The sequence below is a fragment of the Equus caballus genome, chromosome 24, assembly GCF_041296265.1.
Source record: "Equus caballus isolate H_3958 breed thoroughbred chromosome 24, TB-T2T, whole genome shotgun sequence".
Taxonomy (NCBI): Eukaryota; Metazoa; Chordata; class Mammalia; order Perissodactyla; family Equidae; genus Equus; species Equus caballus.
Window position 1 is genome coordinate 19,710,083 of NC_091707.1, and position 26,299 is coordinate 19,736,381.

Consider the following 26,299-nt stretch of genomic DNA (forward strand, 5'->3'; position numbering starts at 1 on the left):
GGGAATTGATGGCTCTATTCTCTAGATGTCAAGGAACTTAACTGAATTTTAAGCTCCTGATCGTCAAGGGCAGTATATTTTACTGTATTAGCTATACTTAACCTATAAGTACTTAAACTGTAGTACTTAACCTCGAGCCATTCCTGATGGTCTAGTGCTTAAGATTCAGCACTCTCATGGCTGCAGCCTGGGTTTGCCTCCTGGTCAGGGAGCCACACCGTTCGTCTGTCAGTTGTCGTACTGTGGCCGCTGCATTGCTGTGATGCTGAAAGCTTTGCCATCAGACAGCAGGTGGAAGAGTCAACTCTGTGCCACTAACAACAACTTAATCTAGTCTGGTGTTTTAATTTTTATTAACAGTTAAAGGTGTTAAAATTGAATATTTCTATATTAAAAATGTTTACCTAGTTTTGAACAACGAACTGGCTTATTACATGGTTTCTTCATTAACCACACTCATTATTGCTTCCAATGAATGAATCTATTAGTGATAATTAATAGCTCTCATGATGAAGCCACAAAATGAATATGGTTAGTGAAGCAAAACTGACGAGAGCGTTTTCCGCCTAACACAAGGTAGGACTGGGCTTCCTCTTTCTTGGCCTGTGCTTTCTCCTCTTCCACCTCACTCCACACATTGGTTTAGCCCCATATCTTCCATTAGGCAGTGAGGACCTCCACGACTAGGTTCACTGTGGCTCCAGGGCTCTGGATTTGTCAGGATGGTGCAGTAGAGTGCTGGGTTTCACGGGCAGAGACCTTGATTTGAGCCTGTCCTGGGGCCAGCCTTGCTACTATTAGCTCTGTAATTCTGGGTAAGATTTGATTCAATTCTGTAAGATGGCATTATGATGCCTGGCTTCCCTGCCTACTTAGAGGGGGCTCGTGAAGATCAAAGGAGGAATAGTACGTGGAATCATTTGCACAGTACTGTAAAATGTAAGATCCTGCTATTAAAAAGAGTAGTAAATTGGGGCTGGCCCAGTGGCGTAGTGGTTAAGTTCACACACTCTGCAGCCCGGGCTCGCAGGTTCGGATCCTGGGCGCAGACCTAGCACGGCTTGTCAAGTCACGCTGTGGCAGCATCCCACATAAAATAGAGGAAGACTGGCACAGATGTTAGCTCAGTAACAATCTTCCTCAAGCAAAAAGAGGAAGATTGGCAACAGATGTTAGCTCAGGGCCAGTCTTCCTCACAAAACGAAACAAACAAACAAAAGTAATAAATTGCCTGTGTATATCTCTGGGTTGATATTTACATTCTTTGAACCCTCTTATTCATGTGTCAAGAAACTCAAGCCTTATGGCATTGGGGCAACTGGGAACAACTGCAAGGAATCCAATGGAACATATGTTCAAAATGTATTTTAGGGCCTGATGATGTTTTTTTTGCATTTGAATGATCAACTTGGTGCCTCCTGTTATTTTCAAGTAGTTTGAGAATGGAACTCAGGACAGTTTTTACTGGAGTCCATTTGGTAGCATGTCCCCTGGGACCTTTGCCTTGATGGAAGGGTTTTGAATTGATACCTCGTTCCTTGGTGTGCTGTTCTCTCTGCTGGCTTGGTTTGTGCTTCTGTAAGAGCATAGAGAAGGCATCAAGTAGCACCAAAGGGGATGTTTCTTTCTTCGTTTCCTTTTAGCTGATGCATCAGGATTATTTTGATTGCGAGCAAGAGAAATCAAACTTAAGCAAAATAATACAAATAATAATACCTGTAAAGAAAGCTGGGAAGCACAGGGGGCTCTGGAGATTTAGGATTCCAGGGAGAAAGTCTCCTTGGCCTATCTTGGGTCTTTGCTCAATACTTACACATTTTGTCAGGGTTGGAGAGAGGAGGAGCGTGACACCAAGAGGTGCAAGGAATGGGGGTGGGTTGTTCCCTGTAACATCAGTATGTTAGGCGGCAAAAACAACAGTAGATTTCAATAGGCTTCTCAGTTCTCTGAACCTTCAGGGGCAGCTTAACATTCTTCTGTCCAAGTATCTGCCAGCGTAGGTTAAGCCCCCTTTCCCTTTTACTAACGAGAAATAGGAGTTGAGAAAGATCGAAGAGAGAAGGATTATTATTGGATTGGGGGCATCTGTCCTGAAAACACAATATGAGGGCCCTTTCCTTGGGATCTGGGAATGGGCCGTGGTACTCAATAGCATTCCTCTATCATTTTAAAGGGTAGCGTGTGGCTGTGTAGACTGGCATTGCCCAACTCCAGTCACAGAAAGTGCAGTGTGAACGGTGCCTCCGGAGTTGTGAAAAGTCATGGTTTCTACTGTCCCGTATCTCTGTCTGTGTTTCTGTCAGATTCTCTTCCCACTTCTGTACTTTAAATAAAGTGTCCGGCACAGGTCTGTGGAATTTCTAGTAAAACAACTAACCACTGTTTTGAGCCAAAATATCCATTTGTCTGTAGTCAAACTAATTAATATATGGTATACCTTTAAAGTAATTTTCTTATGTTCTGATTTTAGCTTCTGATTCTTTATACAGACTCCCTTGCAAACACTGTTGCAAGTATTTCAGAAAGTGAACCACTGTACAGAAATGGGTTTACACGTGTGCAGGAAAGGGGTGGTGTAGGTTTCACTTCCTTCCTCTGTGGGAGGACAGTCTCTGGCACTCCATCACTGACCACCTATGTAGGTCACCTTGTTGTCCTCTTATCCTGTTTAAAACCCAGACGGCTAGCCGTGAGATGTGTTTGTGTGAAGGTCCCGAAGGACTTGTTTGGGATGGCCAGATATCAGAAGTGTGATTTGTAAGTTTAATTTGTTCCAACACTGAACATTCCTCCTGTGTTCATGCCATGCTGCATAAAGTAAGCAGAAAAACAGGAGCGTTCACGTGTGGGCCTGGATTTTCTCCATAGGTTATCTATGACCTCATTCTTGTGCCAGTTTTTCCAGTGACCCAGAGCAGACCTGGTGTTCCTGAGCGTGATTAGGAGAAGTTATTCATACTGTAAGTTCTTCCACTAAACTTGGCTCTTCTTGAGGGCAAGGATGGGATCTTGTTTATTGTCATAGCATCACTGCTGGGCACCCGACGGCACACCCAGGACTAATGAATGCCTGGTACTCACTGCTCCAAAGGCAGGCTGTCACAGTGGGGCACAATGACTTGGTGCTCAGTCATTGCCACCAACCTAAATCTTTGCCTTGTACTGAGATAACTGAGGCAGGACTGTTGTTCCTGTGGGACCAAAAGGACATCCACATTTGCCTCCTCTCTGCTCTTGTATAGTGAAATGTGATCCTTTGGTACTCCATTTTTTCTTTTTTGCACTACCGTTGTAGCTATATAATTTTGAATAGTGTAGCTAAAAGAAGGAAGACTGTCTTTTCTTCCTGCCTTTGGGGAAAAGGTTTACTTCAGCTGGGGGCAGCACGGAGCATAGAACCTGCTTTTTAGTAGATACCCCTAAAGTATTTTTTGAACAAGTGCTGGAATTACCACATATTTCAACCCACAAGTTGTTTTTTTTACCACTTTTTTTTCCAATCTTAATGGAAGGAAAAAAAGACTTTAGGTGGTGATAGTGAAATCTTTTAAATTTGTGGCATGATAGGAAAATGTAATCACAATGTCAACATTCTGTCATCCTCTATTCATCTTTATTTATGGAAAAAAAATAATTATAGTGGTTCTCACTGACACAATTCCAAGGATCTAGTGGTTTCCCATGACATAAGTTACGTATTAAGATGGTTTACCTAGAGATAATATCAGCTTCTCGTAGAATTTAGAAATGACATTCTTGCCCAGTATTGTCCCTGCCCCCATCCCCCCTCATAGGAGAAAACTAAAGGAAGGGGAAATTGCATTTTTACTCTTGGTTGAAAATGGTTCAGAGCATTACTTTACTTTTGATCATATCTGGAAATTCACTTAACTCAAACTGTTTTGTCTTCTCACACATTTTGAACGGATGCTAAAAGGAAAATACCTCTGTTGAAGCAGAAGGGTTATTTTTAGATTGCACTCCTATATTTGGGCTTCATTGCTCAGATTTTTCCCCCAGGGCCAGAGTCATATTTATGTGTGCTGTGCTTGATGGCTTTTCCTTGTTCTTCTCTCTACCCAGAACCACCTGGGGGCCAGCACACTGAGTACACATGTCCGTTTGTAATCTGAATAAATCGTGTGTCTTCCTTGCCTACTTTTTCCCTCAGCACTTCCCCCAAGTGTTGTAGATCCAAAGGTCACTTTGTTTTAGATTTACCTCTGGTTTCAAGTAATTTATTTCTACTGGTTACCAGTGGCAGTCTATTGATAGAACGAATACTCTATTTTCTTTTTTTTCCATGAGTTCTTAAACAAGTTAATCTTCCGTTGATTTTTTTCAAGTTATGTTACATTTAGAAAATGTTAGAGAAGTAGTATAATACATTTTTTTGATGAGGATTTGATTATGAATATTTCTATCTCTGATTAGCCAGCAAATATTGAAATGAAGAAGGATTTGGTGGGCTTATCTGGAAGATTCCTCCCAGAGTGTTTCCTCAGTGTATGCCATTTTACCCAACCTCACAGGTCAGCGGTGGATGTTATTGGTTTAGCGTGTTTACCAAGGACACTCCTGGCTTTCATTGAGCGAATGATGCTTTTTGTAGTTTTTTTTCCATTATGTTTGGAGGAGATCTTTCTGATGCCAGTGTATCCTTTAGCTTTTGATTTTTGTGAGTTTGATTTAGAAACTTCACATGGCTCTTAAAGGGAGGTAAAACCGGGAAAAGAAAACCATGCAAATAAGACTAAAAAGAAGACCCACATTTACTTGTAATCTGTCCCAGCCCTTTGTGTATTCATTCTGTTCTCAATTTTGTTTTTTTTTTTGCTGAGTAGGATTCACCCTACTTCTGCTCTCAATTTTGATGTAAATATAGTAGAACGATTTCTCCATTCATTTCCCTTCTAACAAATGGTCACTTTGTGTAGTCCTAAGTTCTAAAAACTTGGTAAGAGTAAATAAAATTATGTAAAACCTGTTTGATAAACTTTTTGGTCAAAATTCAAAGGAAGGAGGCTTAACCCCACCATGTGGGTCAGCTTCTATTCTAACAAGCCCTCAGAGACAGTGAAGCCAAGGCTCTGGATGGTGGCTTCCATCCTGATGGGTGGCCATGGCTACTCTCCTGCCTATAAATACCTCACTGGGTTGAAATCAATGCCAAATAAGTCGTGCCACCCATTTTAATATTTTATTAGTAGAATGTTTGAGATAGTGGAACCGCGATGGGATAAATTTATCACTGTCAGCTTAGTGGGGTAAACCTTAGTTGGTTTTAAATTTAAGGCTCATTATTAACTCTCTTCCCTTTGCAAATGGAATTTCAGCTGTGATGTAGATTAGGCAAACCATGTGACAAATCTGTTATTTCTCCGTGAAACGGTAGGTATCTGGGTGCTCCTCTTACTGCTTCCCTACAAATGGATCCCCCAGGTGGCCATAGTGGAACAACATAGCCTCTGTCAGCTGGAAGGCTGACTGGGGTAGCACAAAGACTAGCGTAACTGAAAGCAAACACTGTAGCCAAGTAGGGTGGTGGCGTGGTGGGAGTCGGGTGGACATGGGGGCTTAGAGGTCTTTTTCACAAGTTGGGGTCCCCTTACCCAGGGAGGCAGTGGTGTTCCACATGGTTACATGCAGCCTCTTCTTGAGCCTGTGTTTCTTTCTATCCACGCAAATTAAACGCTTAAAAAATAAACATATTAATTAAATTGACTAGAGACTTTTAAGTCATGTGAATTTAAGAAGCAGCATTCTGTAGCATCTGGGACTCCTTCTATCATGCTGTCATCAGAGTTAAAAGTTTTCTCTTGAACCAACCACTGTACATTTGCTGTCAGCATGTCTTTTGCTGGTTACAATGATGCAGAGGTTAAGACAGATCAAATTCAAATGTTTCTAGCAGGTAGGTAATGTAACTGAGCATGGGAAGGAAAGCAGCCATTCATTTTGCATCTTAAACACAAGAATATTCATTCCTGCTTGTCTCCCCTTTTTCTCCGAACATGTGGCATGCTGTCTTGTATTTTCCCACTTTTGCTAAAAACACAAGCCCAAGAATTATTTTACCTTCTTCCTAATACCTCCATAAGAAAAAAAAAGTACAAGCAATAATGATGAAAAATAGCAGCTGACTCCTAGCCTTGGTGTTGGAGAAAGAGTAGGGAGTGGTGGGACCATGGCAAACTGCATCAAATTGTTCCTGCTAAGGAACAAAAGTCCTGTGTTAATAGACTGTCCAACTATTTGGCAATTAATACAACTACGTTTTAAAACAGATTATTTCTTAAGGAGAGTGTTTGGTCTGGTGGTGAAGAGTTTGACTCTGGAGTCAGACAGCCAGCGTTCAAATCTCAGTTGTATCAGTTATTAGCTGTGTGACGTTGGGCAGTATACTTAATCTTTGAGCCTCAGATTCTTGCTGCAAAACAGTGCCAATAATAAAAACCATAACACAGGCCTGTAGTTAGAACTTGATGAGATAATCCATTAGAAGAACTCAGTGCCGGCATGTATTTAGTGCTTAGCCAATATTAGCTGCTATTATGTTATTAGTCAACACCAAATAGGTCTAAGAAAGCCTGATGGTGGACCACCAATGTGCAGCTTCCAATATGCAACTTCTGTTTAAGAGCACAGACTTGGGGGGCTGGCCCGGTGGCACAGTGGTTAAGTTCACACATTCTTTTTCAGCGGCCCGGGGTTTGCCAGTTGGGATCCTGGATGTGGACATGGCACTGCTTGTCAAGCCATGCTGTGGCAGGCATCCCACATATAAAGTAGAGGAAGATGGGCACGGATGTTAGCTCAGGGCCAGTCTTCCTCAGCAAAAAGAGGAGGATTGGCAGCAGATGTTAGCTCAGGGCTAATCTTCCTCAAAAAAAGAGAAAAAAGAGCGAACTTTGGTCTAGCTGGCTTTGAATCTGGGTGCTGCCGTTTACTCGCAGAGTATCTTTGGGTAAGCCATTTAACACTTCTGAGGCTTTATTTCTAATTAATCATAGATGTGGCAAAATAGTACCTACTTCTGGGTTTAATGAAGATTCAGTGAGGTAAGGCATGTGAAGTGATTGACACATTTGAGAAATATATTATTTATTGAGGACTTAGTAACGTGTCCACCAGCCTGAAGGCTGGTCCTATTTTATTCCCACTTTACAGGAGAGGAAACTGATTGCAAGTTGATTCTCCTGGGAAGTAGTACACTGGCTTTTCTCCAGCAGTGCTGCTGTTTGAAGACCGGCACTTCAGCCTGTTTCTCAACATTGTTCTTCTATAGCCTGCTCAAGTCTGGTTGTAAACATCCATCCTGTCCCCGCACAGTGTGCACCATGAGGAGAGCTCGTTCTGCAGGTCCATGCATCGTCAAGTCTTAGGGAAGGCCAGTCGGACGTCATACCTCCAGAAGATCTTGTAACTACTGAGTCTTCCTAAATTTCAGCTCTTTGCTGAGGGTTATGGTTTCATCAGAACACCTGCCTTGGCCTTTCTTCTAAATGCCCTTGATTTCTTATATTCCTGGATCTAAAAATGGAAAAGTCATCTTTTCAGATTTATAAATCCCCTAAAAATTGGAGGGGAAAGGGCATTAACAAGGGAGATTGATTTGGTGGTTGTTTACCAACATATTGAAATTCTCTCCCCTGGAACAGTCTTCCATTTCGTTTGGAGATGGTGAACTAAGCCATACAGTACATCTTAACAGGCTTTCAAGGAATATTGCATTTCGTCCAAACCAGCCAACTCTTTTGAAAGATTTCTAGTGGGACGTGCACACAGCTGGTACACAGAGGTGAAGGGGAGACAGACCTCACTTCATCAAGTGAATAGCCTAGTAGACTTAGGAAAATAGTCTTAATTATGCTTAATAATGGGAAATTCCCTTTCTAAGAAAAAAACAAATCCCATTTGAAAGGGTCACTTTATGTCTTTACAATGAGAAGGGTACTCAGTCTTTCTTTTGGGGGCCGGTAATTACTTCCTTAGTGGAAACTGTTTCTAACAAAGTGTTCTTTCGTGAGCTGCTAAGCATTTGAAGCTTCAGGTAATTTTCAGCAGATCAAAAGGAAAAAGTTTTCTATTTAGTAGTGTTTTTTAATAGCTATGGATCTGAAGACGGAAAATTTGTAGAATCATGATTCTGCTCATTGTTCATCACACATGGTCAGGCCCCTGCTGGCCCTTTGACCTTGCCTTGTGCCTCTTCCTCTTGTCCACTCCGCTTCAGGTACTTCAGTCGCCTTTTTGTTTCTTGAGCGGGTCCAGCATTCCTCCATTCAAGCCTTTGCTGTTCTCTCTGCGTGGAACAATCTTTCTGTAGAGTTTTACATGGCTGGCCTTGTCTCATCATTCAAATATCAGTTCCAGTGGCATCTTCTCAGATGTCACCTTCATGACTTTCTATCTTCTAAAGAATCGCTAACCCCTTCGGAATCTTGGCCACTCTCTCTAAATGCCCTGTTTTGTCTATCTGAAATGAGAGCAGTTATGTTTGTCTGTCTCCTCCCACTAGAGTACGACCTCTATTGAAGACGGGGCCTTGTCTTTCTGGTTCACTGATGGGTCTCCAGCACCTAGAACAGTCCCTAAAGGTGATCAGTATATGCGTGTTAAATGAATGAATGAATTTATTTTTAATAAAACTGTTTTTGAAAACATCCCCAAACACCTCTTGTTTCATGTACTTAATGTAGAGCCGGGGTCAGCAAATGTTTTCTATAAGCTGCTAGATAGTAAATGTTTTAGGTTTTGGGGGCCCCAACATCTCTGTGGCAGCTACTCAGAAAGCAGCCGTAGACAATGCGGAGGGCATGGCTGTGATGCGTTGAAACTTTATTTACAGAAACTGTTGGTGAGGGGAGAGGTGCCGCATTTGGCCTAAGGGCTGTAGTTTGCTCATCCCTAGTGTGGAGTCCATCAGTTTTAACCTGTACTTTCTGGAATATATGTGAAAAGGGTGGGATTTGAAGAGTAGCTGTCTTAATTGGAGGCTCAGTTCACTTGGTTTGCAACCAGGAGAATGTGAACATCGATTCCTGTTGGGGTGGAAGAGAATGTGTAGTGAAAATTATTTGTAGCTTGACAGTAACATTCCAAAAGAGAGACATCCCACTGCGGGTGGAATACACATTAGAGACTATTGGAACAGAAAAATTAAGTGCTGATCTAGAGTTGTAGTGGAAATACCAAGGAGAAATATTTATAGGAATTGAAAGTTGAAAAATTTTATTTTGACCCTCCCCCCCCAGCCAAGCTAAGCTAATATAGGATTTAGTTTAGGCTAAGACAGCACATTTAGGAAATGGAATGATCTGAAATTATGGGGCACTTTATCTGAAGAATAGTAAACTCAGGGATACCTATATGCCATTGGGCATACTTTTGAAAACTTGAATTTCTAGAACGTTTTGTACCAGGATTGATGCAGGCCTCTAGTAAGACACTACCATGGATCTGAGCTTTCCTAGTAGCCAAGGAAACTGGTAGTCCTTGGATCTTCTCCTGTCTTCCCACACCACTCCTGACAGCAGGACCAGCTGGTGAGTGGAAAGAGTCTCTGGTCTTGTTCCTTCAGTTATTTGAAGGGTCACAGATTCACAGATGGGGTGCCACAGAGTTTGCCTCTGGAGTTAGGTTTCTGCCTTTCCTCTTTGACTGAAAGAGTTAAAGAAAATGCAATCAAAGTTAACTTGTTCTACTAAGCAATTAGAATTAGACTGTACAAATCTTGATAAAATTCCAAGTAATGTTTAAAACAGCATCATTATAAACCAAAAACATTCATGTAAGTATTTTTTTTGTTTTACCTACCAATCAATTTTTTAAAGTTGTGGTGAAAAATACATTCATACAGGATTTTGAGAGTCATTTGCTAGGTTAGGCTCCCCACTTGTCAAGAATCTATTTAGAATTGCTCCTTGAGCCTTATTTAATTGCTGTGTCTTCAGATTAGTGAGTGACCTTGAGGAAGTCTTTTAATCTCTCAGAGCCTCAGTTTCCATAAAATGAAGATTATCTTTCAAGTCTCCTTTATGATTTGTGGTGATTTTTAGTTGAGCACGTATGCTAGCTCCAGTTTTGCTGGAAATGGGAAAATCAGTGAAGCCCAGAGATCCCTTTGAAGCTATTTGCATGCTTTTAGATGAGGTATTCATAACTTCCTTTTCCTTCAAAACTAAATGGTCTGTTTAGAATGACTTGGAGGATATAATTGACAGTGTTGAAGAGTAGGATATTGGTTCTTTGCGTTGCAGTCTTTTCATCAGTGGGTACGAAGGCTATTTAGAGAGAAATGTTGGAGGCACAAATAATTCGTGTTCTTAACATTTTGGCTCAGGTCCTAGTAAGATGAGTGTCTTGGATGTCTTTCATCACTTTTGTTGGTTTGTCTGTTTTATGAGATGTCTTTACGATCTTGTGAATGAAAGTGTGAGAGTCCAGCAGCACCCCTGTCCTCAGCTATATGGCTGTCACAGACCCAAATGGAATGCAGAGTCTCTCAGGATGTGTCTCTACAGGGAGCAGGCAGCTGGCTTTTGTAGCCCTTTCCTTTGCTCCACTAAGATATAACAGTTCTCTAAAGCCCCATTCATATTTCATCTTTTTCAAAATATTTCTGAGGTCATCCTCATTGGAAGTGCCCTCTGAACTCTTATGGTACTTAATACCTCTTTTGTGGCATTTGTATCTGTTGCTCTGTCTGTTGCTGTGTTCATGAGTCTCTCCTCTTGTAGACTGTGAGCTCCTTAATGACTGGAACCAAGTTAATTTCTTGTATTGTGTCCCACCCTATTGAGACAATCTTGGATATGGTTAGTTCGTCCTTCCTTTGTGTTCTCATGGCACATTTGCAGGTCAACCTCTCCCTCTTATTGACTTGACTTCTGAAAGGCACAGAGTATGAGTTGTTCAGTTTTGTATTCCTGATCCTTCACATATAGGCCCTGACAAATAGCTGCTTAATTCATGTTTAGATGAATGGAAGAGCAAGTAAAGCTGTAGTTGACCCAGTGAAACACTGGAATATCTACATTTGTATGATTTTTGCTGCTATAGACATCTCCTGGAAGTATGATGTATTGCCCTCTAAACCATCAAATGTGTTGATGACACATAGAAATCGTCTACTTCAAATATTATTTAAATGATGTTCTTCCATCAGAGCCTTTCAGCGAAAGAGCCTCAGGCTACTCTTCGTTAGAAGATTTTAGGATGCGCAGGCTGGCAATGCAGCATATTGTAAGAAGGACGGCTTGAATTCAAGTCTCCCCTCTGCTGCTTAGGAATGATTTGACCCTGTGGAGGTCACTTCAGCACTCAGAGATAGTTTCTCATCTGTAAAGTATGAATAAAAACAATATCTGATTGCCTGTGCCTCTCTCTTCTCCCAGGCTTATTGGGAAAATCAAATGATACCATGCATACACAAATACTTCCAAAACCATAAATCACCTTATGAAGGGAATATACTATTACGTGTTATGAAATAGGGTGACACCCTACGGTTTTAACACTTACATTTTTTGTGGTCATATAAAATAGATAATCCAAACTATAATTAGAACAGTTGGCTATTACCCAAACAGGGGCCTCAGGTTCCACCTGTTACACCCACATCCTGCAAAAAAAAAGGATAGGAATGCCCAGTTAAACACAGTTTCTTTATTGCCACGCTAGTTCTTTTTCTAGATGGAAAATGAATTTTATGCCCAGAGCACACACTACCTTTTATTCGCCATACTCTTGCCTGTTCCAGCTTCTCCATCCCCTTCTTTCTCACCCCCTCACTGGTCCGCATCTTTACCTGTGACACTTTCTTTTGCCGGCTCGATGGTAGAATTTTCAGATTCTTGAGACTTGTCTTAAATTTTGCCTTGTTGTATGCTCTTGCCCCCCACTATGCTCTTTGTATTCCTTTTCGTGCCACGTGGTCTCTCTCTCAAAATCTACTGCTGGGGACAGAGTTAGAGATGAATGGCTAAAATTTTGGATTGTGGCCTGTGTTTAAGAAAGGGGGCTGGTGGTGGTGTTTTCTGAATGCTCCCTACTTAGCAATGATGATGACTTTTATATTCAAGTAACTATGTCTTTTCAGCACCATACATATCAAAACTTGTGTTACTTCCCGGCTTCAAGGAATAAGTCCTCCATAGGTTTATTTAAGATTCCTGGATAGTCAATTTGGCAAAATTTGTGTCCAAAACAGGAACTCTTTGAGAGTTCATATTGATTTGTGAGCAGCAAAATCTTTAGAGCCTTGTCTAAAATGAGACGTTTGTGTTTGGATTTATGACTTGATTGTTAGGTTGACTGTTAGGTTGATTCTTAGAAAATAATAATGCAGGAGCTCGAAAGATAGGAGTTTCTGGTCTGAAAAGGTATGGTGTGTAGAAAGAGAGTGGGCTCTGGGATAAGACGGACAGAGTTTAAATCCTGGCTGACACGTCCTTGTTCTATGGATTTTCTTGGTATCTTTGTTGTTTTACTGTGATATCTGTTTCCCAGCATGACTATAAAAATTGGCTAAAATGGTGCTTCTTGATGCCCCACGTGATCTCTGACACTTGAGAGGCACTCAGTAAGTAGTAGCTTCCATCTCATTTAGTCAAGTGGAGCATGAGTCAGGGTTCTTTGCATTGTTAAGGGAAGTTCAAGGGGTATTTGGCTTGTGGTTCAGCTGGATCTCGTATTTAAATGGTGTCATTAAAGCCTCCTTATCTCCGCATTGCCTTAGTCCCTTCTCTCAGTTCTGCTTTTTTCTATGCTGGCTTCATTCTTGGGCAGTTTCCAACAAATGGTGGAAAAGGCAGCTGTTGTAAACTGCAGGTGTATACCATGAGGTCCTTATATCTTGGATTCCAGGAAAAAGAAAGCAGCTTTCTCATCTGTAGCGTGTGCCCACATAAAGACACCTGGTCTTCTTTGTGTTGTGCGCCCATCCCTGAATCAGTCATTCTATCCAGGGGCTGGAGTGCCCTGATTGGCCAAGCCAATGCCACGTGCCCACGTGTATGGATGGAGAGGCAGGACCACTTGGTTGACTACCCCGATAGAACCATATGGAGAAGAAGGCTAAGTAGTTCCCAAAGGTGTGTGAGGTAGGCAAATAGGTAAAAGACTTGTTCATTAGTGGTAGCGATCAGAGGTCGCAAAGACAGATACAGTGTACCCTGAAATTTTGTTCTCTGTGTGTGTGTGTGCCTGCGAGTGTGCTTTAAGGACTCCTTTGGTGCATTTTGGTTGTGTGTTATTTTAAACTAGAGTTCTTGAGGGGCTAGCTCAGTGGCGTAGTGGTTAAGTTTGTGCCCTCCACTTTGGTGGCCTGGGGTTTGGGGGTTTGGACCTGGGCACGGACTTACACACTGTTCATCAAGCTATGCTGTGGCAGCATCCCACAGACAAAATAGAGGAAGGTTGACACAGATGTTAGCTCAGGGCCAATCTTCCTCTCCAAAAAACCCCCCCAAAAATAAAAAACTAGAGTTCTTGAGCTGAAGCCCACGGTGAACTGTCGGGGATCTGGGAACTTCCTGAAATTGTATACAGCATTTTGTATATATGTATAGAAAAAATAGATTTTCTGAGTTAATGTTGTGCAAATGTGTTCTCCAATAAAGTTAATAGAGACTTTTTACTTTATAAAATTCTGCAAAAGCTTTGGCGTGTCCTCTGCAAAATGTTGGGAAAACGTTCGGAAAGGTCCTTTCACAACTGTTTCGGAAGATCAGCCGTAGATTCTCTTGGAGTTCTGCCACTTCCTATTTCTTCTAGTGGGACCTTTATCTTGAATGACATTTACCAAAAAGGAAAACATTCGTTTTTGAAATGTGGCTAAAATTATCTGTGTTTTGTAAGGTTTGAAGCAATTAATTTTGTGGGAGGTTTTGTGTTTGTAGTTGATAGCTTACCGATTATGGCGCATTCTGGTATGCACAGCTGCCAGGAGAAGCCAGCTGCTGACGTATTTCTTCTTGTTTCTCAGGCGTTGGAGCTGCTACAGTGTCCTGCCATTTTCTTCTCAGTTATAGAATCGTAGACAGAAGAGAGAATTCTGTTTCATCGAAGCCAATTCAAACATTGCAACCAGAAGGAAGGGCTTCCCTGCTTCCTCTAATTATATTCTTTAGCTTCTCAAAGATCAAAAGAATGGTTTACCCAGCAACGGGTAGAAACAATGGGGCTACTACACTCTCCTGTTTTTAGAGGATAAATCAGGTGGTTCTAGGTTTAGGAGTTTCTGCAGACTTTTATGCTATCCTAGGTCGAGAGCTTATTTCTTCAGGTTTCTTAAGTCACAGACTTTCCTTCCTCAAAATTAATTGTTTCCTCTGTGGGGATTTGACATGATGAGGATTAAATTGCTCAAATAAAGACAAGAACAGTGTGCTTCTAGAATGGATCCTCGGGTTCACTTCATTAGATATTAGAACTGGAAAGGATCTCGAAGATTCTTATCCTCCCTCTTTAAAGACAAACTGAGGCTCCAGCAGGCTGAGTAACTTAACCAGAGTCACAGAGCTACATCAGGAGCAGAGCTGGGATTAAGGTGTGGGTCTCCTTTCAAACTAGTGGTTTTTTCCCCAGCTATTCCCACATTTTTCTCAGGCAAAATTTTAACAAATTATCTCCAAAGCATTGTTTTCCTTATCACATAGCACAAATGTAAATGCCGAGGGCAAGAACCAAATTGGCCTTTTCCATCGTCATATGCCTAGTAGGAGCATTAATTAGTAGCAGTAATAGTAGTAATAATAATAATAGTAATAGCAGGAATAATCATCATCATCACGTCCATAAGAGCTTACCATGGCCAGATGTTATTCTTTGTCCTTTACATATATTTACTTATTTAATACAAACAACAACCCTATGGGCTGGGTACTATTATTATTTTCATTTTACAGATGAGGAAACTGAGGTTCAGACATATAGGGCCTAGAAATGTACATAGAAGGCACTTAGTAAATAATTGTTGAATCCTTAAAATTTCTAAAGTGCTTTCATAGTCATTATGTAACGTGATGACCCTTCAAGTGGGGGTATGATTCTGAGGAAATAGTAGCCCAGAGAGCTTAAGAGACTGAGGTTAGGAGGCTAGTCAGTGGCAGAGCGAGGAGCTACTTTGATCGTGACCTTCTGAACCTGTTAGTGTCATCAGTGGATTTCTACAGAAGCACATTCTAAAGGCCCGTGGCTGGGGAAACTCTGAGCCAGTGTCTGGTTTTATATTTACCCACAGGTTGGCCATTTCCAGCGTTCTTCATTGCTTTGCGTAGATCCAAATTTCTGTCTGGTATCAATTTCTTTCTGCCTGAAGGATTTCCTTTAAAGAGTGTTGGCCTTTGTTCTGCCACACAGTTGTTACTTGGGATCAATGAGCTCATTTTGAGGCCGCTTTTAAGCTTTTTCCAGAGTAGCCTGAGCCTAGGACCCTTTTAGAGACTCTGCCTGATGTTTTATGGAGTATGAGTTCTTTCTACTCAGGCTGGTGGGAATGCAGATTATCCCCAGCCCTGTGTGAACCCTAGGTCCACATGCAGAGCAGACTCAGCCGACAATGTGAGGGGACCCGTCTGTGGATTTCCAGAGTGCTAGTTGCCTCAGCCTCCCTGGACTTTTATCTCTTACTCCTCATCTCAGTAAGACCCCTGAACTTGGCTTGGGTTTCCTCGTCCTGCCTGGAGTAAGTTGGGTCAGTAGTGGAGCTCACCTCAAGAATTTCCCTCTTTCAGTTTCATGTATATTGTCCATTTTTCTTGTTATTTGTAGTAGGAAGGTAGTTCCTGTAGTAGTTAATCCTCCATGGATGGAAGTGGAAGTCCATGTCTTGTTTGAAGTTCCAAACATTAGCGTCCCAGGGGTAACTCTGTGTCACCTGTTTCTCAAGAACACAGACGTCACCCTCTGCTTCCTTTTACTTCCTCTCCTGGGTGCTCCATATTCAAGGGAATGTGGAAATTCCTGGTGAACTGAATTGCTTTTTGAAGCAAGCAGAATATTTGCTCTTGCCTGTTGAAAAAGAGGTGAAAAGCCGTTCACCCCCTCTCCTCACTCACGTCTGTCTGCTCACAGAGCTGGATAGAGTCTGTAACGTGGAGGGCTCATGCCAGGGCTCAGTCCCTGGGAAGGATCTGCGCAAGAACAAGGTGCACATGTGTTTTGTTCATCCTTGTGTCCCAAGACTGAACAGGGGAGTGGGGCACATTAGGTCCGTGGATGAACGAATGAATAAAAATGTATAAATTACCACACACACGGAATTGTGAATTTGGGATTCGTGTGTATGTGTGCGGGGAGGGGGTGATTCTTGATTGCCTGTGAATTGCACCAATGAAGAAAAACCAGTTTGACATGTATGTGGGGGATGTGTGTGTGTTCGTGTGTGTGTTTAGGTTGATTACTGTGGGCGTCTCAGTCCTGGTTGCTTTTCCAGTATGAGCAGGTATGGTTGTTAACCAGCATGCTTTTCCACAAAGGAGCTGGCTTTTCCCTTTTACGTGCCACCACCCAGTGAGGTGGGGCAGTGTTTATAAGAGGAGCCAGGAACCAGGTTAGCAAGAGCATTTGCCACAGCTTTGTTTACTGCTGAGGAAGAGGAGGGAGCCCTAAGGAAAACAGACCATCCTGGTTGATTATTCTTGTGGAATGCAAAGTGGTACCTGTAAGGTAAATGGGGATTTTAGGAGGAAAAACAAGAGATGTGGGGACAGGGGAAAGGTGATGGCACGGATGTAGAGATCACGGCTGAGTAAGAGTTCAGTGGTTCCTGTCATGTCTTCAGGTAGATTGAATGCTCCCTTGAAATGCAATGCCTAACTTTCTTGACTTTGTTATTTTGAGTTTTCTTTTACTGTTATACCACCTCTTATTTTGACCTTAATTTTCTTGTCTTTCTTTAAAAAATAGTGACCAATGTTTGCCTTTGTCTGTTGTGATCAGCTGTTGCGCTTCCGTGTGGTGCCCTCTTGTAAGTGATACTCTCCATTACTGTATTTGCGTGCTTATTGAAGGTTGGGTCAGAAGCCGTGAATGTAACAGGATCCACTGAGCTTTAGAGCTGGGCTTTAGGAAGCAGAACCGTGAGATTACTAAGCAGATTCGTTCCTTTTGGGTCAAACTTCCCAATGAATACCTAACAAAACTTCCTTAATTAGACGCTTTTAGTCTTTTACATAGTGTTGCTGGGGCTGCCTCCTGGAAAGTCGATGTCCTGAAGATAAAGATAGTGATATTTACTTCTGTAGCAAAAAATACAGTGGATTGGAGGGGATTCCAAATTGTACTATTTTGAAGAAAGTGAGCAGCTGTGCATTCTGTTGCTATGGTGATGAGATGGAATTGCATTGATATACAGTATTGTCTTTAGTAAATGGTTTGGTAGCTTCCCCTCCACTGCCCCACCTCTCCCATTCTAAATTAATCATGTTTAAAGGAAAAAAGTCTCTGCTCATATTGATGTTTTGCAGTTTAACAGATTGTTTTCATTTTGAGAACTAACAATTGTAGGGTTGGGTGTGGTGAAATGGAAAAGTGCAGAAATGAAAACATTCTGTAAACCAAGGTCAAAGTATATTCATTGACAGTGGACTGTGTTCCTAGGAGGACTAAATGGGACACTTAAGGACTCATTGCTTATTGCTTATCTCTGATTAACTGAGACAACAGATGGTTGTAAAGCACATTGAAAGTGCCTGGCATGTTGAAGAGAGCTGATAAATGAAAGTTAGTTAATTTTTTAAAAAGACTAGTTTACAAACAAATATTGCTAAACCTTTCTAAACTTTTAGAAACAGCTTGATAATTAAGGCAAAAAAATGTGGTCCAAGCCAATGTTAAAAAAAAAATCAGAATGAAAGGGACTAAGATGCAAGCAAGTTCCCTTCCTTCTCCAATCACCATTCTATTCTTCAGAAGGAGCCACTCTTCATGGGTTTTTATGTTATTTTATCACATGCTAGACAATTCTTTGTTTTCATAAGTATATCCTTTTCACATTTAGGATATACCATGTTTATTATGCAACTTGGACCTTTTATGTTATATACTTTAGACCTCTGAACATCAGAAAAGATGTCTCATTCTTTTTAGTGGCCGTATAGTATTTCAGTATACAGAGGTACCCTAAATCATTTAACCAGTCCTGTATCGATGGCTTCCCATATTTGGCCACTTGGTGACTTTTGGCTGTTTGACAATATTCCTTAGAATATGAAGTCCAAATATTAAGCTCAGTCCATCTGCTCCAGTCTTAGTAAATGAGTTGAAGTAACAATTTAAAACAGAGCTTTTCTTGTTATCTCATCTAGATCAAATTTTGCAAGAGAGGCAGTCTCTTCAGTGTCTAGTCTTCTTGATTACCCAATAAAGCAATTACTACTCTCACCTGATTACATAGAAGGTTACAGAGTTGGGTGGAGTGGGCACATTGGAGAGTGTCAGCTTCCCTTCACACTTCCCTTTGGATGACTGTGGAATGACTTTTTCTTTTTTTTTTTTTCGGCCTGGGCTTAAATTAAGTGTGTGGTGATCCATGTGTAGTCGTTAAAATTCAGTAAAGATCTTTCTTCACTATTTGTTTGCTTCTGCAGTTTCAGAACTGTTTGTTAAGCTATGTGAATAATTTCCCAAGGATATTTATCGTGTGGAGGGAAATCATCATTGAGAAAACATACTGTTTATTGTAGCTGCTGGTAACTTTTATTGATTGTCAGCTTTGTTTAATGAAAGAGATGATATTCATCCACTCAGCATATGTGTTCTTGTGTCCTTAGCATGTGCCCACCAGCTCTGACGACTTTCCTCCACCCCTTCTCCCATCTTCAAAGTCTGTGCATTGTTTTGATTGTGTATAAATTAGGCAGTTTTGAAGTGCATATTAAAGGGAAAACACTCTCTGTTTTCCTGAGAGCACGTGCCTCAACTTTCAACTTTCTCACAATATCTTTGTATGGCTTCTTAGCACCCAGAAATGACATCCTTATACAGTTCTTCCCAGGTCATACTGGGATTTCTGGAAGTGACTTGGAACTCAATTGCCAAAGGAGACTGTTAACTCAACAGGTATCAGAACAATTTCCTGGTGTCTCAGTATTTTCCCAAAGCTCGATAGACATATTGCAGAGATGCCAATTTGTTCAGAACTGGTCATCATTGTCCTATGAGCTGTGTGTACTTATGTTCTAGTATCTTGTAACAATCTCAGAAAAACCCATTTTCCTTTTCCTTTTCCAGTGGGCATTTACTTCCAAAGTAATGGTAACTTTATTTCACTGGGGCTGATACCAGCATACTGGTAATCATTTGGCAGTTCTCAGAATTATTGATTTCCTTTCCAGCTGTTTACAATGAATATTTAGTGATGTTTGAAGGAATCAGGTTTCAATTACATAAACTTTTGGGAGGTGTGGGCAGGAAATAATTAGAATCTTATCTCATAGGACTATTGTCAACATTGAGACCTCAATTTCACAAAATTCCTTGATAAAATCTTAACTTGGTCCTGGAAGGACCATTCTTGCCTCTTATAAATTCATACAATCACTGTGTTTTCACATGGTTCTATAAGCAGTGTGGCGACATTTTTATTGATTGATAAGGAGTCCCTGGCGTGTTGAAGAGGGTTGATAAATGGAATATTTCACCTTCTAAAGATGGAAACTCAGGAGCATGTACTTGAGAGAAAATTGCTGGAAACCAACTTTAAAGTTGTTGTAGCCAAACAGCCAGTGTCCAGGCAAGTATGGATTATGCATACTTTTTTTTGTGATGCCCTTATCATTTCTGATCCACAAGAGAAGTATAATTGAAACAGAGCGAAATAAAAGAAAAAAATAATAGAACTTCCCAACTTCTCTTCTTACTGGCGCCGTGACCATTTGAAGAACTTCCAACAGAATGGCTTTAGCAAACCAGAAATTCTCCAAAAATCGCTACTTGGGACATGTAGAATTTAAAACAAAACAAAATATTTTTGTAAAGTTTATCACCTTTGTCATCCCAATAGCTGGTGCCTGCGGCCTTGGGAATATTCTCCCTCTCTGTTTCATCAAGGTTACATCTAACATTACATTGAAGTTTTTAGATTTGTTGGTTGACATAGAACAACTTTTAAATGGGCCATTTTGGTGGGTCTACAAATCAATATAATATTGACAGTGAAGCAGTCGGCGTGGGTTTCAAGTATGCACAAAGTGAGCTGTAATTTTAAATAAAAGAATCATTACAGTGACTAATGGGTTATTCAGGTGCATACTTAGAGTTTTAATAGGGCTGTTGAGAAGGCTTGTAGACTTTCTAGTTTCAATAAAATACTGATATCTGCATGATGCACTTGTGAAAGTTCAGTATCCATGTGAAACTTCCTATAGGCTCCCAAAACTTGGATGCACGTGGAAATAATAGCCACCATTTATTGAGCATCTTCCATGTGCTGAGCATTTGGCTAAATACTTTAGCGACTTTACAGTTACTACTTCCAATTCTGGAAGGATTTCTGTGCATTCACGTATATAGGGGTGTGTGTGTGTCTAGCTACAAATACAGTTTTTAATTTTAACATAAATGGTGATACATATTTATTGTTATACAACTTGATTTCTTTCTTTCTTTTCTTTTTTCCTCTGAATATGTTAGATCTTTCCATGTCACTATCCATGGACCTAGCCCATTTTTTGAACCTGGGCATAGGTTTCTGTAGCACTAGTTCTCAGACTTAGCTACACATTGGAATCAGCTGCGGAGTTTGAAAAAATACCCATGCCTGGGCCCCTAACACCAGAGATTGTGATATAATTGGTATGGGATAAGGCCTGGGCATGGGAGTCTGAGAACCTGTGTTTTATACTTTGGGTGCACCTACATTTGTTAAAACATTTCCCTGTTGAAGGACACTTAGACATTCTCTATTATGAATAAGGAATCCTGTTTTCTTTCTGTTACAGCATTGTAGTGAACATCCTTGTTAATATATCTCTGTGCCTGTGTGTGAGGATATCTGTAGGTTAATCCCTCGATATGGAATCTAAGAATTTTTAGGTGTGGATTAAAGGGCCAGTCCATTAAAAACAACAATAGACACTGCAGGATGGCCCTCCGCTGAGCTGATACAATTGACTTTCCCATCCACAGCTTATTAGATTGCCCGTTGTGGGGCTGAGGTTTTTTTCTTTTTTCTGGTCTTCTCCGCCACCCCTTTTCTTTCATCCCCTCTCTCCCCCCAGTGTTAAAAATAAAAGTTTGTTCTGACTTTGGAGGGTTGTGTATCTAAGTGCTCATGGAGGTTCCCAACATGAAGGGAGACTGAGGAAATTCCATGTCAAAGTTTTATTTCTATAGGTCATTGTAGTGCAGTCTTTGGAAATTAGTTTTATAGGCTGCCCTGACAAAGCAATGCCTCCACTTCTAATCATTAGAGGGAGTGTGCCTCTCTCATCAAGGGCTGGGGCAGTGCTGACTGCAGAGCAGCACCACGAGAGCCACACAACGCCTGAAGCAGGTGGAGGCTGGAGTGCCTCTTTACCGCCTCTTTCTGCACCTGAGCTTGCATTCCGCCGAAGCTTCTACTGTCTTCCCATAAACCTCTCTTGAAGATTTATGATGTAAAATTTGTAGGTAGGATTTTTATGAAGGTCAGGGTGCTTCTTTTGAAGGGAGTTCCAGCTTTCATAATGTGACTCCATCATCTGTCCTTATTGTTTCTGGGTGGCTTCTTCCTGCTTCGTCATGAGCAGAACTCAATGGGAACAGCCCGAGCATAGGTGTGGTGCTGGCCTTGCCCAAAGTGAGCCCCTCTGAGCAGCCAGCGTTGTGGGGAGACTCAAAATCTAGTAAACAACTCACCACACTGTAATTTTAAACCCAGGAATCACTGTGTACTTAGCTTTCTATGAAGATTTTTTCCATTTTTAATGGCAAATGTTGGCTGTGTGCACACGTGTTCAGAATGATCTTTCTGAGGCAGAAGTGTGAAAGCCAGTGGCCCCAGGGGCTTGCAGTAGGTTTTCTGTCTTGGTGACCAATTCACACTTTCCTGGGCAGGCCAGATGCCTCTGATGTAAGAAGTAGAATCATAAGTAGATGAGATCAGTGACTGAGGAAAATGTGAAGGGGAATTGGGTCAGTCTCGCAAATGTCAGCGTCCTTGTAGTGACTAAGTTGGGTGTGCTGTGTGGTAGTTCTTGTATAAGTGGTTGGATTGAAATATTAAACCTGTTGAGTGTTTCAAAATATATGGGAAAGCGAAGATTTCTTTTAATCTGAGAGAATTTAATCTGAGATTAAATCTAATTTAATCTGAGAGAATTTAAACCCTGAGAGAATTTCCCACAGTTTGCAGCTAAGCTGACTAACCTGCAGAGCCCTGGATTTAGTGATGACAACGGCCTCACAGAGATTAACCAGCCTCATTCCAGGAATTTGTTCTGCTGATACACACAGGAATGTCAGAGAGAGGAATCTGGTTAACAGAATTCTAGCAAACAGTAGTTAACAAATATAAATCGCCCCTCCAACTTTTTAGTGTGGTTTTCACTTCCCTTTGTAATGTCCTTAAATCCATCAGACGTTTGGAGAGGACTTGAGGATGCTGAAGTCTTTCCTAAAGTCACCCCGGGAAAGAAGTGGTTGAGCTGGTATTTGAACCCGGGTCGCGACTCCACCATTGCCTGTATCATATTGTGTCTGTTCATCGGTTTTTCCCCAACTGAAAAGCAGAGACATTTGCTGTGAGAAAGACGGGGGTTTCTTAACAGTTACCAGAGAGCGAGGCTAATTTTAACCAAGAATGTTTGTTCTACGTGGTGTTTCATTTTCTCCTGTTGCAGTTGGATTAAAGTAATCTTGGTATAAGAGTGGTCAGAAGAACATGAAAAGAAGAAGGTAATTAGTGAGTTTTAAAATTTGCTTTCAGTAAACGTGAACATACAAAACCCCTAGGCGAGCTTGTATTTCTTTATTTTCAGTCTGGAGAACTGTAGTTTCCCTGGGATGCCAGCAGACGTTATTCTCTGGGTACAAATAAAAATTACATCTACTTGGCAATAAAATGCCTCGATGATAGAATGTAGTGGTAATATTTGAGAAGGAAGAAGATTGAACAGCATCTGGTATGTGGGCTGTGAGGGCGGTAGCTGTGCTCGCTTTTCCAGGGGACCACGTCTTATGGCCTCACTGAGGAGAGGGACTTAACCTAACCGTGAGGACGGTGGTGTGCGTGAATCCTTGGCCCAGCGTGCTTCCAGTTTAGCTTCTCTAACCCATACTGAACTTTGCTTGAAGATCTGGAAAACATAGTTGTTCAACCTAAGTATATATCTATTCAACCTTTTCTCTCTCAGGGTTTGCCAGAATTATTTCAGTTGTGAGAATTTTCAAATAAATGCGTAACAATATATTTCTTTTTAGGCAATGTCTTTTAACGTCATTTGCATTTTCTGTGTGGATGGCACCAAAGGGTTGGCAGCTTGTGAGGGAGATCTGAAATCTAAAGTATCTGAAGGTGGGCATTGCGGTGGGGAGACATTTTAAGAGGCACCACGTTTACCTGTAGTGGTGACGACTCTGACTACAGGCGTTACTGCAGTGGGGTCAGCAGAGGACCGGAGCAGATGGAGTGCAGGTGATTGCTGGTGTCTTGCAATGTACAACTGTTCTTTTCCAGTGACTGTGATGTCTTACTCTCTTATCCTTTGTGAAAGAGCTGCTGGGTGACTCAAGAAAGTTGCATTATTTTACATGTTTGTTTAAAGAACAAAACTTGGCCTCTTGGAAGAGTGAGAGCTTTGATGTGACAAAGCTGGCCATTGAGTCCTAGCTTCCTGTGTAACCCCGTCATTTAAATATGTCTTTGTACAATCTGAGTGGATCCCTTAAGAGGCAGTGAAGACAGAAACCCAAAGGGGGAAAATGATTTGCATTTCTTTCAGCTTCAGCTTAAAATTGTTTATTGTCTTAACTCAGACCAGCAACAGGTCAGCAGGCCCAAGGGCACAGGCGCTCTGGCAAGGCTCTGCTTTCTTTGGTGGGGAGCTCCAATGACACTTTAGGTTTGGCTCTTCTCCCAGATGATCGAGACGAGATGTCCTGGCTTCCAGACTGGTTTCTGTCACGTGAACAGCACAAATTTCCTAACTCGAGAACTGTGTTGTATTGGCTTTAAGGATTTATGCCCTAAACCCATGGTTAAAGTTTTGAGTCATGACAGAGCAGTCATTGCAAGTTTTTTAGGGTGAAATCTGGAGGTCTCCTCCTTTGCCCTTTCCCTGAGGAGGGGGTGTTTTCTGGGGGGAGTCTGACTTGGGCTTGGAGAAAGACTGTTAATTATGTGTTGGTTGAGGCCTGGTCTGGCTTGAGGGTGTGCTTGGGCTTCACTTGTTTCCTTCCTCTCTTATCTAGGGAGGAAGTGGGGAAGGAAGAGGCCTGGTTCTGGCTTCCACTTTGCCCACCCCCACCTACACTGATGCAGGGCGGACAGAGGAGGGAGTGGGCTTTGCTTCTGCTGGCCTGCTTTAGGCAGTGGAGCAGAAAGTGTTTTCAGAGTGCCAGCGGCTTTTTTGAATGTTTGGGTTTGGGTTTCCCCATCGATGGTGGGGTGCCCAGATTGTTCAGAAAAGTCACTGGGCTGAGAGGACTGACTGCTGGGTGAATTTCCAGGAGACACTCCAAGAAGTGCCCTATTAGAACATGCTTTGGGGACCAAGTGTGTGGGAAGGGCTGTCCCTCCACTGGACACACTCACTGAGAAACGCCCTTTCCGTTTCCTGGTGGAGAGGATGCTGAAACTTGCGGAGAAAACACATCCCCTTTCAAACGTTTCTCCTACAACCTTTAGGCTGTATCCCATGATTTTTTAAAGCTCCAAATAGTATTTGGCATCTGGTGTACTTGGGAAATGAAACCAGACATGAGGAATGTGAGAGGGGAGAGAGATGGCCAAGGAAAGATGCAAAGCAATTTTTTCCTTTCACATTCTTCTTGATAAGAGAATTTGGATTAGCATTATCGTGTTGTTGAAACCCAAATTGCATGTCAGGGCCCTTTGGAAAATTGCAGACTGTGGGGTAAACTGCAGCCCTGAAAACAATAGGCATGGCAATTAAAATGAGGGCTCTCCCAACCGTTCTCTTTAAAGTTACTCTCATGGTGTAAATTTTTTTTCTTGTTCCTCTTTTTATGCCTGTGACATTGTTTCAGAAATTCCAGGGACTATTTATAATAAACAATGACAGTATTTTAGTGTTGAAATTATAATTGGAGAATTCAATGTGAAATACTGTCTGTCTTGATTAAAATAATAGAAGTGGGGCACGCCGTGTGTGGTCCGCACTGCACTTTGCACTACGTGCAGAAACTCTCAGCTGTTCAACCCACTTGGTGGCTGGCAGGAACTCATTGTCTCTCCGTCTCTCCCTTCCTCCAGCATCTAAGCTGTTGTTTCCCCATAACCGCTTTGGTTAGAGAAAAACCTTGGAAACTTAGCCAGCGAGCTTCTCTCTCTGTCTTATAGAGGCAGAAGTCCCTGATGCCACGCGCTGAAATGATGTGTGTATCGTACACATCTATTTTGTCAACATGACCTTCAGGTTTCCCCATATATCAGGTACTATTGTGTGTTGCTTTGCGGAAAATAGACTTTACATATCACGTATATGTTGCAACTTGGTATTATCAAAGGAAGAGTGTTAGGGAGGGTTTTCTTGTGGACTATAAGTTGTTCTCCAATGTTTTTATCATCATGATGATCACCATCTATATTCTTTAAAATTTGGCCGTCATTTTTTTACTGTAACCACATTGAGAGTCTTGTTTGTTTTGTTGAAGAGCAGTACAAATGACTCTGACTTCCAGATAGGCCAGAGATGGATTAAATTTCTTACTCTTTGCTAAGCAAAATGCACCTGCTCCAGAATCTTAAGTAGCTTTTTAATTGCTTCCTTGTGCACAGCATAGCAATAGTCATCTGTAATGTTATAGATGGATTGCATTTTGGATGTCCCAGAAGTGACTTCTTTCCCTCTGCAACGATGCCAGAAGCTGAGATTAGAAGATGTGTTCTGGTTGGGGGCCCAGCTGTCATGCTGGAATTAGTCCTTTCCCTTAGGATGATCTGATTAAAAAGGGGCCAAGATGTGGAAACACAGGCCCCTGGTTTCAGTAACTTTGCATTCCCTCCTCATTGGACAGAAAGACCAACTTCACTGCTCCCTAAATATCCTCACTAGGCTGTGACCTCCCTGAATCTGTGGATTTTCTTTCTCTGCATCTCTAGCACCTAACACTGTGTCTGGCCTATTGA

General features: G+C 41.6%; 1 protein-coding gene across 8 annotated transcripts in view; it reads left to right on the forward strand.

Annotated features, from left to right (window-relative positions):
* Positions 1-26,299, forward strand: part of DAAM1 (dishevelled associated activator of morphogenesis 1) — a 161,650-nt gene that overhangs the window by 30,697 nt on the left and 104,654 nt on the right. For 2 of the 8 annotated variants that reach the window (XM_023627821.2, XM_070249706.1), the window contains exon 1: positions 16,521-16,674. The exons of the other annotated variants lie outside the window; for them this stretch is intronic. The gene's annotated coding sequence lies outside the window, so the exon portion shown is untranslated. Of the gene's footprint in view, positions 1-16,520; positions 16,675-26,299 lie in introns of those variants that run through there. 8 annotated transcript variants of the gene reach the window in all.